Raw genomic sequence first — 13896 nt, 5'->3', positions numbered from 1 at the left:
GGTCATTTGAAATGGGACAGATTTACTAAATAAAATAGCAACCCCTCTTGCTTTGGAAGAAAAAGCAGATTGGTACACTTGTGACACCCAGTGCTTCCTCAGGCGCCTCTGTTCCGTTGGAGCTATATGAGTCTCTTGTAAAAATATAATATCTGCAGACAATGTTTTCAAATGAGCAAATACTTTTCCCCTTTTAACTGCACTACCCAATGCTTTAGTGTTCCATGACACCATCGTAATAGGCTTCTCACCCCCCGATATATTAACCCCTTGCGTCATCACGACCAAGTGATAACAATCTTAATACAAACAGCATGGTATATGAAGTACATTTTAATCCATTGATCATCCACCTTCTTGAAAGAGACTTCAGATACAAAAATATAACAATAAGGACTGGCAACACAATAAACCCCCCCACCCCCCCCACCGCCGCTTACCAAAACTGAACGGCAAAATCCCCATATATTCACGAAGACAGCTGGGCAAAAGAATAGGCATCGCATTGCACCGGTTAACGTTATAGTTACCAATACCTAGACAGCTGTCCCTCCACAACTCAGTGGATGAAAAATAATAAAGTGTTCACACGTGTCTTATGTTGAATAGTCAACAAATCAGTTTATATACAGTCAGCTTGAGACCGCCAGCATGGGACCAGGTCCATCAGTTGAGAGAGTCTTGGAAAAGCGCACAGCCTCCTCCGGGGTGCCAAACATTGTGACAGTAGAGTTGTGCTCGACGCGCAACTTGGCTGGGAAGCGTAGGTAGGGTGACCAGGTGTCCCCCTTTTGGTTGTACTGTCCCACCATTTGACCAAATGTCCCGCGTCCCTCATATTGAGAGGATGTCCCTCTTTTCGAAGCCAAAAAAACATGCGTCTAAAAGCCCCTCCCTACAGACAGTAAACGTAGCAACCCGCCTCTTGTCCACACACATTGCTCTGATTGGTTATAGTACTTTAGCGCGCTGCTCTGCGAGTTCAACTTGTGACGCTACCTCATATCGCAAATCTGATTGGTCAAAAAAATAAACATTACAAGCGAACTAGTTCAAGATGGAAAGCAGTAAAAAGAAACGGACCTGCAGTTACAACCAAGACTGGCAAACGACACATGACTGGGTGAGGCAGATGGCAGGCAATCCGCAGCAGGCTTTCTGTGTTTTGTGTCATAGTTCGTTTTCAATTGCGCATGGAGGAGAATACGACTTGAAGCGCCACAGTGGACGTGAGTCTCACTTGAAAGTGGCTCACCAAAAAGAAACATCCAGATCTATGGATATGTTTCTTTTTAAACCAAACAATGATAGCCAGACGGACAAGGTCACTGCAGCTGAGATAACAAGTGTCTATCACACAGTACAACACTCCCATTCATACAGGTCAGCCGACTGTGGTATGAAACTAGCTCCTGTCATTTTGCCAGACTCAGATATTACAAAAAAAATATCGTGTGGTCGTACAAAAGCTACATCCATAGTTATGGATGTACTGGCACCTTCCTCAGTGGAGAGTTGTTTGATTGAATTAAAAACCCCAATGGTCCCAGATGACCAAAACACACAATTCTTTTCGGTCGCTTCTGATGCTTCCGATCATGGCACCATAAAACTTTTCCCTCTGTCACTGAGATATTGGACACCCGAGCTAGGTTTGAAGAGCCAAATCCTATTTTTGTATTATACTACACTGTTTTCCCTAGTTGTGTGTTAACAGGGAATATCAAACACAAGACATTCCTGTCAAGTGATGACGTTTGAATATTTAAAACAGATGTTAGGTGGTATTTAATTTGTATTTATTTTGATTTAACCTTTAACCTTTGATTTAAATCTATTCAGTGAAGACCATAGCAGTTATTCTAATAAAAAAATTTACATTATCTATCTGTCCCACTTTGTCCCACCAAAATCTTACTGTTGTCCCACTTTGTCCCACCAAAATCTTACTGTTGTCCCACTTTTGGACTTTTTGCATCTGGTCACCCTAAGCGTAGGCTGTATTTCACATTTGCCTCTCGGAGGGTCTTCATCACATCACTGAAGGCTCTGCGCTGGGTCATCACGTCCGCTGTATAATCAGGAAAAATATACACTCTGGATCCTTTGTAGTAAAGAGGACCGTGCTTGCGGCTGAGACGCAGGACCCGGTCCTTGTCTTTGTCATGGTGCATCTTGGCGATAATGGTGCGTGGTTTCTCCCCCTCAGCGGGCTTGGCTAACAGGATACGATGGGCTCTGTCCACTTTAATTGGCTTGGTGAAGTTTTCACTGCCAAGTAGTTGCGAGACCAACTCGGTCACAAAGTCAGTAGGCCTTCCCTTCTCCTCGCCCTCTTTGATTCCCACGAATTTGAGGTTCAGCCAGCGGGACCGGCCCTCTAAGTCGTTGAGCTTAGCCCGGAGTTCTGTGTTTTCCTTCCGTAAGGATTTTTGGGATTCTTCCAGGAGTTTCAGACACGCGTCGTGGTCGTTCACCGTCACTTCTATCCCCGTCACTAGCTGCTTCACGCTGTTCTGCTCGGACTGCAGGGATGCCAAAGTGGCTTCAAACTTGTCCAAACGGGATGTGATAGAGACTCGGGTCTCGTCCATCGCTTTCTTCAGACTCTTACCCTGGCTTTCAATTGCAGCCAGAATAGCAGCGCTGGCAGTGTCGTCAGATGTTTGGGCTGCTGCTGCTTGTCTCGTAGTGGCCATTGTTTGTCATTTGCCAGCTGCGGTTGCCTTTTTTTTGTTTGTTTGGCTCCTTCCCATCGGTAAATTCCATATAATCTCAACTTTCCACGGCGGTAGTGTTATATTTAGTCTGTTGATACTTTTTCAAGCAAACTGTTAGATAAACGTGTGTGTTTTTTATACAAAATTAGAAGTTGAGGAGGGAGCTCAGAAAAATGCGACTACTCCATTCACCGCTCACTAGCGCCCCCCCTCCCTGAGTGTTGGTCAGACAAATAGAACATGTAGAGCTTTTGAACGAAAATGGAGGAAAACCAAGCTCACAGTCAACTGCGATAATATAAGGAAGCCATGACTGTCTATAAAAAAGAAATACGAGTGGCAAGAAAGGACTATTTTCTAATGTTGGAAACTCTAGAATATTATTCTCAGCCATTGACCAGGGTACAAATAAAGGGTACAAATAAAAAAATGCCTGCTCCAGAATGCAGGAAATGAAGTCTTTGTAACAAAAAAAATCCTGGTGGGGGAGCCCCAGACCCCCTGCTTAACACTTTCTCTGCCACGCTTATATCCATCAATGTTTGATCACTGCCAGCACTGTAAGTCTATGGAGATGTTTACCTTCTTTGCAGGGCTATAACTTTTTAAATTGTATTGCTAAATTGACATTACTATGGCCCATTCAACATCGATTATCTATCGTTCAGGATGTAGGAACGTTTTACTTTTTCATTCACACATTCATACGAAAATACCGTCTAGAGCATAGGTGTCAAACTCATGGCCCGCGAGCCAAATGCGGCCCGCCACGTCATTTGATGTGGCCCCCCAAGAGCTCTAGTTAAAAAAAAATAAAAAAATTTGTTTACATTAATCTTGGGTTAAAAAATAGTGGTGTTAAAATAATTGTGGGTTAATGCGTTAATAAAGCTTTGACAGCCTTAGTTATTACACATTCTTACACATACATTTTGTGTTGAAAATCTGAGGTATTGATGAAGTAACAAAGGAAAAAAGCCAAAAGCACTTACTCCTCAGACATTCTTTGACAATTTTACAGCCCAAAATACAAAAAAGATCCAGGCGGAATAGGTAACAAAGGGTTGAAGAAATATTGTCTGAACTGTCAGATGCAAGCTGGCTGTGTGACATAACCGAGCATCTCGCCCAATTGAATAAGAAGCTGTAGGGACGCAAACAAGTCCCACCCAAAACTTGACCAATATAGTTGTGAACTGAGACAACCCTTATTTTGTTATTTTTGAGTACAGTTACAGTTGTGTGTTCAAGCAGACACATAATAGCAATTGTATTACGAATTGAAAATGGGGGACCCTGATGTAAACAAGTCGAAAGTCTTTCTCTGGTCTGCATCCCCTTAACAATTGTGTGTATTGAACTGTACTGTACCCATTCTGCAATCTGTTAATTAAAGTTAATTAAACTATCTTCCATTAGTTGGATGTATGGCCTCTGCAAGGTTGTGTGCAGCCATTTGTTTTTGTAACATCTGCTACATCTGTCCCACGTGTTCTTTGCAGCTCACAGGTGTTAGTTCTGCCCCTCTTGACTGTGACAAAAAGGTTTTGAACAAACTTAATGTCATAGCTTGTATTTGATGATATTCTTCTTTGTTATTTACTTGAATGGTTTGATCATTGATTGATGGAGTAATATGGGGTTCTGATAAACTAAAATTATTTGTTAAAATAACATAAGCTAACATATATTTTTACATCTATGCAAATGCATATGCAATATGTATAACTTGAATAAGTAATAAATACAGAAACAACATGTTTAACAATATGTAAATGAGTAGCTACATTTATTTTACATTACATTAACATTTATACGGTATTTGGCCCATTGGGCAACCATAATGCTGATGTGGCCCTCTGTGAAAATGAGTTTGACACCCCTGGTCTAGAGTATAAATATGTTTTTATCGTTTTCTCCAGAACGTCAGATATATGCATAAATGCATATATTAGATTATCAAATGCCGTTTGATACCGATCGACGCTATATTAAAAATTTCAACTGTACATGGTCCTAAACGTTATGACTGATCATGCGCGGGTGAACGGGGGGCGTCTATGCCAAATACAACGGCGTTTGGTTTCCGGGTTCCTCTGATTGGCCACTAAGCCCACGTGACAACGCGCTAGCACGCCCCCCTTATCGCCCACTCTCGCACTGTGAAGCGGAAGAGCCAGCGGGGCGAGGCGGTGGTTTCCCCCCGGCTCCGTGCGCCGCTCACTCGGTCCAGCTCCAGCAGCAGCGGCCGTCTTCTCTCATGTCTGACGAGCACAGAGTTGCCAGTCGATAATTCTTGCTATTTAAAAATATTACTCTTCTTCTCCCCCACTACTCCTCTAGTTTTTATGTAAAAATAATGGTTGCAGATATAGAGGGGGGCGCCAAAACTGTGCAGAGCAAAAAAAATTTAAGAATTAAACAAATTAAAAAATTAAAAAGAATATGTATTTTTCTTTGGCGCCCCCCTCTGGGTGGCGCTCTAGGCAACCGCCTATATCGCCTGTAGGAAGCTCCGCCCCTGGGACCGTCCACCAACTCTGGTTTTACTAGCGTCACTGTGCTCCCTGAGTCTAACAGTGCGGCTGTGTCGTGGTGATTAGCTCTTACTGGTGTGAGAGTGGACACGTTTGTGTCCTCCGCCCAACAGGCGGTCAGAAGTGCACGCGGTCGGGGCAGGTGTGGTTCAGCTGCAGAGGGCATCGACACGTCATTCCTATATGGACAGTCTCTGGAAATATGGCCCTCCTCGCCACAATTGAAACACTGTCCCCTGTCATTATACATTACAGGTTGTCGGGTGTGTGGTGCAGGGTTGAGGTAGCAGGGTGATTCAAGTATCTTACCCTTCTCCTTCAGCCGGTTGGGGGGTCCGGTATTCGGGCTGCTACTCCTCCGGTATAGCGGTTCAGCCGCTTGATAACCTCTACGACCTCGTCAAAACATGTGTGTTTTGTTTGGCTAATGGTTTTACATGCATTGGCAGGCAGGCCTGTAAATATCTGTCCATTGCCATTCGTTCGATTGGTGTAATGTTCTGGGGCTCTGCTAACAGCCAGTTGTTCGCTAGCCGTAACAAATCATGTTGTTGTTGTCTGGGGGACAAAGTCCCATCATATGCCCAATCATGATACCACTGGGAGGGAGTGAGAAATGTAATTCCCCAATGTTGCACTATTTATTTTTTTAGAAACTCATACGTCTTATCCGCCAGCGGGGCGGTGTCATGATATGCTGTCTGGGCTAGCCCAGATAAGAATGGTGCCAACAAACAAACCCACTGTTCTGCTGGCCAGTTATCTTTCAATGTCGTCCTCGCTATTCAGTTTGACCAGGAAACGTCTGGGGTTAATATTGTTCATCTGCTTCTCCGCTCTGTGGGTCTCTGCGCGGTGGAATGAATCGAGCGCTTCCATCCTCCATTTCTCCGCAGTCTCCCGAATTTCACTCAGAATCGAGTCATGACGTGCCTGGGAATCCTGCATTGCTTCCTCATGGCGCCTCTGATTCACCCGTTGCTGGGTCTCGCTGTAACGTGCCCACTCCTGAAACAATGCCATAACATCGACTGGATTCGCCATTGCTCTTGTGTTTATTTTTTTGAAAATGGCCCCTCGACCTGCGTAATTTCCATTCACATTTCCATTTGTGCGTTTGACACTAATTGTTCTGAGATTTAACTTGTCCTGCCCACATTGTTCTGACTGTTAGGTGCGTGAGCGAAAATCATTGTTTCAAATGACACCTCAGATGAATGTATAGCAAGGCTAAATGCACTGCCTTTTGCAAAAATGGAATCATGCAGAGATATTTAATATTTCTTCAATGATAAATCAAATATATGACATTCAAGCAGGGGGGGGGGGTGATGAACTGGTTCATAGTTACAGTAGGCTATGCACTGTGGATTAAATAAGAGACGATAAAATGTTCCTTTATTAATCCCCTCTGTGAAATGCAGGTGTCATAGCAGCAGAAATGACAATAAAATAGAGATAATACAAATATCAGAGTAGAGGTAAACAACTATATAAATATGAATACAAAACAGAATAGATAAAGGTGACAGCTAGGTCTGGTCAGTCGTACAGGCGAGACATACGTATACTCTATCGATAATAATAACAGTGTGCCAGAGTCTGTGCAGGGTTTAGTTAAGAGTCAAACAGTTCTCAAGTTCTCCAGACGTTAGTTCTCTAGCTAATTGGGAGCAGTCCGTGCCCACGGTTGGCTACTGGCTCGAAGGACTGGCCGAGGCTGAACATTGATAAAGTATCAGTAATCGAATTACCTATATCTGACCATCACTGTGTATTCTTCAAAGCTAACCGAAACTTAACAGAGACAAAAACGGTAACCGTTGTAAAGCGAATAGTACTAGATGACATCGCAGAAGAGAGTTCTCAAACATCATGAGACAAACTGAACCATCCAGCCTGGACTGTTCTTTAAACTGCATGGTTGAAAATCTCAACAACACCCTATCATATACACTGGATGCTGTGACAAAATCTCCCCATGGTTAATTAATAGCAGTGTTGGTCAGACAAAGAGAACATGTAGAGCTGCTGAACGAAAATGGAGGAAAACCAAGCTCACAGTCCACTGCGATAATATAAGGAAGCCATGACTGTCTATAAAAAAGAAATACGAGTGGTAAGAAAGGACTATTTTCTAATGTTGGAAACTCTAGAATATTATTCTCAGCCATCGACCAGCTACTCAACACTGCCCCCACCCCTCCACAGTCATCTGCATCAAAATGTGAAGAACTAGCATTATTCTTCAATAACAAAATAACTTCAATGAGAGCCAGCATTAGTCCTGATACAAACATGGACACCATCAGCAAACCCTGCGAAAAAGTAACCATAGGACAATTTGCTTGCATTACATCAACTGCGCTTTACAAAACTGTCATGGAATGTAACTCCTCCACTTCCTATATTGACCCTATATCCACAAGAAAATATATAAAAAATTAAAAGTATTGCAAGTCATGTCCTAAATATTATAAATACATAGCTTCTGACAGGTATTTTCCCAGACACATTCCAAACAGCCGTCGTAAGACCCTTACTAAATAAACCCAAACTATAGACAGTAATGTACTAACCCAGTGGTTCTCAACCTGTGGTACGCGTACCACTAGTGGTACTTGGGCCCCCTGCTGGTGGTACTCGGAGGGATCCCTGGAATCTCAATGTTTTTCAAAAATGAAATAAAACCAACTTTAAAATCAAAATACTAATACTACAACGAATGAAAATAAGCTTGAGATAATTGAAATTGGGGTTTAAAATAAGTTGTACATTTATTTGGTTGTTGGACTGGCCGAGGCTGAACATTGATAAAGTATCAGTAATCGAATTACCTATATCTGACCATCACTGTGTATTCTTCAAAAACGGTAACCGTTGTAAAGGGAAGAGTACTAGATGACATCGCAGAAGAGAGTTCTCAAACATCATGAGACAAACTGAACCATCCAGCCTGGACTGTTATTTTTATTTTTTTTATCCACTTTTTCTCCCATTTTCTATATTTTTCTCCCATCACAATTTCGTATCATCCAATTCAACCCTCCCCTGTCACAAACGCTGTTTCTTGCCTCCCACAAGCCGGCTGCAATGTGGACTCACACATAAGTCATACATAGCACAAGTCCCCTCCGGTACTTGAGGTAACAACAGTCGCATCTTTTCACCTGCGCAGCTCGATCTCTCAGTGTCGAGGAGTAACGCGTGGGAGGCTCACGCTGCCCCCGACACTTCCTGATTCTACTGCGCAGGCGCACCAACCGACCTGTAGGAGTCGCTATCCACAACGCCCGATCCCCACCCATCAGTTTCCCACCCCCTAATACGGCCAATGTGTATTAGTATGAACGACCAGCTAAACTGAAAGCAATGTGGAGCGCTGGGCTCGAACAGGCAAGCCCAGCGTCTCCGTCATTCGTGGCGAGCGCCTTGCCCACTACGCCACGTAGCCGCCCTCAGCCTGGACTGTTCTTTAAACTGCATGGTTGAAAATCTCAACAACACCCTATCATATACACTGGATGATGTGACTAAATCTCCCCATGGTTAAATAATAGCAGTGTTGGCAGTGATGCAGTGGTGGTACCACTCGGTACGCAGAAGTCTACAATTAAATTTAAAACATTGTTTGTTTTTCAACCATATCTGTTGACAATATAATTTCTTTATATATTGAAGGCTACACCCTGCTACCTTTTTCAGCTTCTCTATTTCAAGGCAATATTTACAAAAACTAAACTAAAACTAGTAATTTCCTATACAAACATGTTTCCTACTATTTATGCATAATAATCATCTGTTCTGTGCGACCGCGAGGGAACATGTATGCGCATGCGCACGCGTGTGCGCGGGAGCGCGCGTGGCGTCCAGGCAGTTCTGATATTACGACTGCATCCCTGAGTGTTGGTCAGACAAAGAGAACATGTAGAGCTGCTGAACGAAAATGGAGGAAAACCAAGCTCACAGTCCACTGCGATAATATAAGGAAGCCATGACTGTCTATAAAAAAGAAATACGAGTGGCAAGAAAGGACTATTTTCTAATGTTGGAAACTCTAGAATATTATTCTCAGCCATCGACCAGCTACTCAACACTGCCCCCACCCCTCCACAGTCATCTGCATCAAAATGTGAAGAACTAGCATTATTCTTCAATAACAAAATAACTTCAATGAGAGCCAGCATTAGTCCTGATACAAACATGGACACCATCAGCAAACCCTGCAAAAAAGTAACCATAGGACAATTTGCTTGCATTACATCAACTGCGCTTTACAAAACTGTCATGGAATGTAACTCCTCCACTTCCTATATTGACCCTATATCCACAAAAAAAATATTAAAAATTAAAAGTATTGCAAGTCATGTCCTAAACATTATAAATACATAGCTTCTGACAGGTATTTTCCCAGACGCATTCCAAACAGCCGTCGTAAGACCCTTACTAAAGAAACCCAAACTAGACAGTAATGTACTTACCCAGTGGTTCTCAACCTGTGGTACGTGTACCACTAGTGGTACTTGGGCCCCCTGCTGGTGGTACTCGGAGGGATCCCTGGAATCTCAATGTTTCATCAACGACAAAACTGAGGAAAACAAAAACAAACCCCGCGAACTTTGGAAATTACTCAATAATCAACTAGGCTGCAGTAAAAAACTTAAAACCAGATTCTCAAACATAAACATAAAGACGGACAACACGCTCATCACAGACAAGCTGGATGTAGCCAATTACTTAAACATCTTCTTCACAAACATAGCCACAACACTGGTAAACAAACTACCCTCTCACTCAGGGCATTATGGGGTAGAACACATAGTAGCATACTACAAAAACCTAGGGGTCCACAAAGACGACTTCAAACTTGAAATGGTAACAACCGATGAGGTACTCAAAAAATTTAGCGCCCTCCAACCTAACAAGGCCACTGGCCATGACAACATCCCCTCCAAATTCCTCAGAGACGCAGCAGCCGCCATCACCCCAGTCATCACACACATAATAAACCTCTCTATAAAACAGGGGCACGTCCCCAAGGACTTCAAAATTGCGAGAGTGACCCCTCTGCACAAAAAGGGCAGCAAATTAGACCCAGGCAACTACCGCCCTGTTTCTATTCTTACCTCCATCTCGAAAGTCATGGAGAAAATAGTCTACGAACAGGTCGAAAAGTACCTGGCGGAAAAAAATCTAATCTACGAATTCCAATCTGGCTTCAGAACGTCCCACTCCACTGACACATGCCTCCTCTATTTGAACGACCACATCAAACAAGAGGTGGACGCGGGCAAATACTGCGGCATGGTCATGCTGGACCTACAAAAGGCCTTCGACACTGTCAATCACTCCATTCTAATGGACAAGCTAAAAGCAATTGGTTTTGATAGCTTATCAGTGAGCTGGATGCAATCCTACCTGGAGGGGAGAGAACAGATGGTAGAGGTAAACGGTACTCTATCCCCCCCCCCCCCCCCCCTCACAGTGAGCTGTGGTGTTCCACAAGGAAGCATACTAGGACCACTACTCTTCCTAATTTATGCAAATGACATGTCGTCAGCCTGTGACTGCAACTTGTTCCTGTTTGCGGAGGACTCAGCCCTGCTGGTCTCTGACAAGAACAAATTGCAGGTTGAAAAAACCCTCAGCACGGAACTAGGCAAAATCTGCATATGGCTCGCGGATAACAAACTATCATTACACATGGGCAAAACAGAGTCCATTCTCTTCGGTTCAAATAACAAACTCAGCAAGACTGACGGCTTCTCAGTTACAGTGGGTGACAATACTGTCACAAGGAAAGACGAAATTACCTACCTGGGTTCCATCCTAGAGGCAAATCTTTCCTGTGACAAAATGGCATCCAATGTAATAAAAAAAGTCAACCAACAAACTAGATTCTTGTACCGGATCTCCTCTCTGGTAAACAAGAATACCCTGAAGACTCTGGCAGGAGCACTCATTCAAGGGTACTATGACTATGCGTGCACCTCATGGTACCAAAGCACCTCAAAGAAGCTTAAAACAAAATTACAAACATCACAAAACAAACTGGTCAGACTACTACTTGACCTGAACCCCAGAACCCACCTCACCCCTGCCAACTTTGACAACCTAGGATGGCTTAGAGTAGACGACAGAGTACAGCAACTTGCAATGGGCCTGGTCTACAAGATACACTATACGACCGGGGTGCCCATGTACATGTCAAAATACTTCCCAAAGGTCAGTGAATACCACAACCACTACACCAGAGGAAGCTCAACAAATCATGTTAAACCCAGATTCGGCTCAAACAAGGGACTAAACACGTTTCGCAATTATGCCACATCAATGTGGAACGCCCTACCCAAAGCTGTAAAGGAATGTGAATCCCTACCCACATTCAAAACCGCTCTTAAAGAGCACCTACGGGAGGCTGCAATTCGAAACTGGCCACCGTAAATGCCCAAAACCCCCACCACCTCCTAATAGACAGTCTCCTCCCCACCGCATGTATATATTCCCTCCCCGCCGTATGTATATTTCCCTCCCACCCACCCACCCCCTCCTAATGTACAGTCCCCTCCCCATCATATGTATATACTCTGTCAGGATCTAGGGGTAACAGTACTGTATATTTGAATACCGATTATGTCACAAATGTATCAGTACTAAATACCTATATGTCCCTATGCCACAAATGTCATGTATGTTGTGTATGTCATAAATGTCTATATGAATTGAAAATGGGGGACCCTGATGGAAACAAGACAAACGTCTTTCTCAGGTCTGCATCCCCTTAATAATTGTATGTATTGAGCCGTACTGTATTGTACCCATTCTGCAATCTGTTAAATAAAGTTTTCATTCATTCATTCATTCATTCTAAAATGAAATAAAACCAACTTCAAAAAATCAAAATACTAATACTACAACGAATGAAAATAAGCTTGAGATAATTGAAATTTGGGTTTAAAATAAGTAGTACATTTATTTGGTTGTTTTTAGATTTAGAAACAAAATAAATGTTTTTTTCTGAGTCTGACATTGTTTCTGACGGACACTAGTACCTGTGGCGCGTGCATGATTAGCTAACGTTACAAGCAAGCTAGTGATGACTAGCCGAGGGATGTCGCAAAAGTTGCTCAAACGGGAGATATTCTAAAGAGAATAGTGGAGGAGAATATTTTTTTAACCAGAAGATTTCTTCACAAGAAAACGTGATGCACTGATTAAGCGCAAGTCCACGATTCAATCCTGCTGTACAACCACAGCCAAATCGTGCCAGGCTGCCAGCCTCCGCATAGCGAAAGCCGGTAAGTAGCCACACACTATACCGAGTGACTGAACACTCGTTTCTCAAAGCCTTCCGTCTCTTCTAAAATGGACTACAAGTGTTTTGTTGATTTATATCCACATCACTATTCATTCATCATTATGCTGTTACTGCTGTCGGATTAGACTTTATTTGATTGGAAGAAGATTTTAATTAACGTTGAAATTAATAATCGACTTGTACATATTCTTTTAAATAATAATAATTATATTAGATTGTGAAAAAAACAGCCCCCGGTGGGCGGTCGTTAGTGGTTAACATACTGTTGTATTCGTTCGGTACACTACACAGCCGTTCGGTATGGTACGGTACACACTGAAACGGTTCGGTGCGGTACGGATACGTGTACCTTTACACCCCTACCTGGCACAGTCCAGTTTTTCTCAGGTTTCTCACGTTTTTAACCCCTTTATCCCGCTGTGCTCCTGTTTGGTAATTGTCCCTCCTCCCCCCAGATTTTATTTTTTTTAATTGTGTTCTATGCCTTAGTGACACAAACTAAATCATCTTTGGAGGACTTGTGTTGCCAGATTTGATTGAGAGAAGTCTCATCTCCTTCATTCATGAAACTGAATTATTCCCGCACAACCTGGCAACCGAGAGTGAAAATAAAACTCTTCAGCAGTGAGCAGTCGAGCAGTCGGCCTCCGACAGGTGAAGAACGGATGCGGACAAATCTCTGGACTAGTATTAGGCTACGCGGGGAGCCGCAGTAATAGAAAATGGCCCCTCGACCTGCGTAATTTCCATTCACATTTCCATTTGTGCGTTTGACACTAATTGTTCTGAGATTTAAATTGTCCTGCCCACATTGTTCTGACTGTTAGGTGCGTGAGCGAAAATCATTGTTTCAAATGACACCTCAGATGAATTTATAGTAAGGCTTGCACTGCCTTGTGCAAAAATGGAATCATGCAGAGATATTTAATATTTCTTCAATGATAAATCAAATCTATGACACTCAAGCAGGGGGGGGGGGGGGGGGTAATGAACTGGTTCATAGTTACAGTAGGCTATGCACTGTGGATTAAATAATAGATGATAAGATGTTCCTTTATTAATCCCCTCTGTGAAATGCAGGTGTCATAGCAGCATAAATGACAATAAAATAGAGATAATACAAATATCAGAGTAGAGGTAAACAACAATATAAATATGAATACAAAATAGAATAGATAAAGGTGATGTGGTAAATATTGACGTTGAATTTCATAAGTAATATGTGTGAATAATTAGAGAAATAATTAGAGAGTCATAATGTAGGAGAGACAGACATAAGAAGACTGCTTACCCAAATGGTATGTAGGAGAACAGTTGCATG

General features: G+C 42.7%; 1 protein-coding gene across 1 annotated transcript in view; it reads right to left on the bottom strand.

Annotated features, from left to right (window-relative positions):
• Window positions 1-13896, bottom strand: part of adgra1b (adhesion G protein-coupled receptor A1b) — a gene marked incomplete at its 3' end in the record, with an annotated part of 723468 nt that overhangs the window by 251446 nt on the left and 458126 nt on the right.

This window comes from Notolepis coatsorum, assembly GCF_963971535.1.
Source record: "Notolepis coatsorum genome assembly, chromosome: 9".
Taxonomy (NCBI): domain Eukaryota; kingdom Metazoa; phylum Chordata; class Actinopteri; order Aulopiformes; family Paralepididae; genus Notolepis; species Notolepis coatsorum.
Note: the sequence above shows the minus strand (reverse complement) of the source record. Positions and strands in the feature narration are given on the sequence as shown.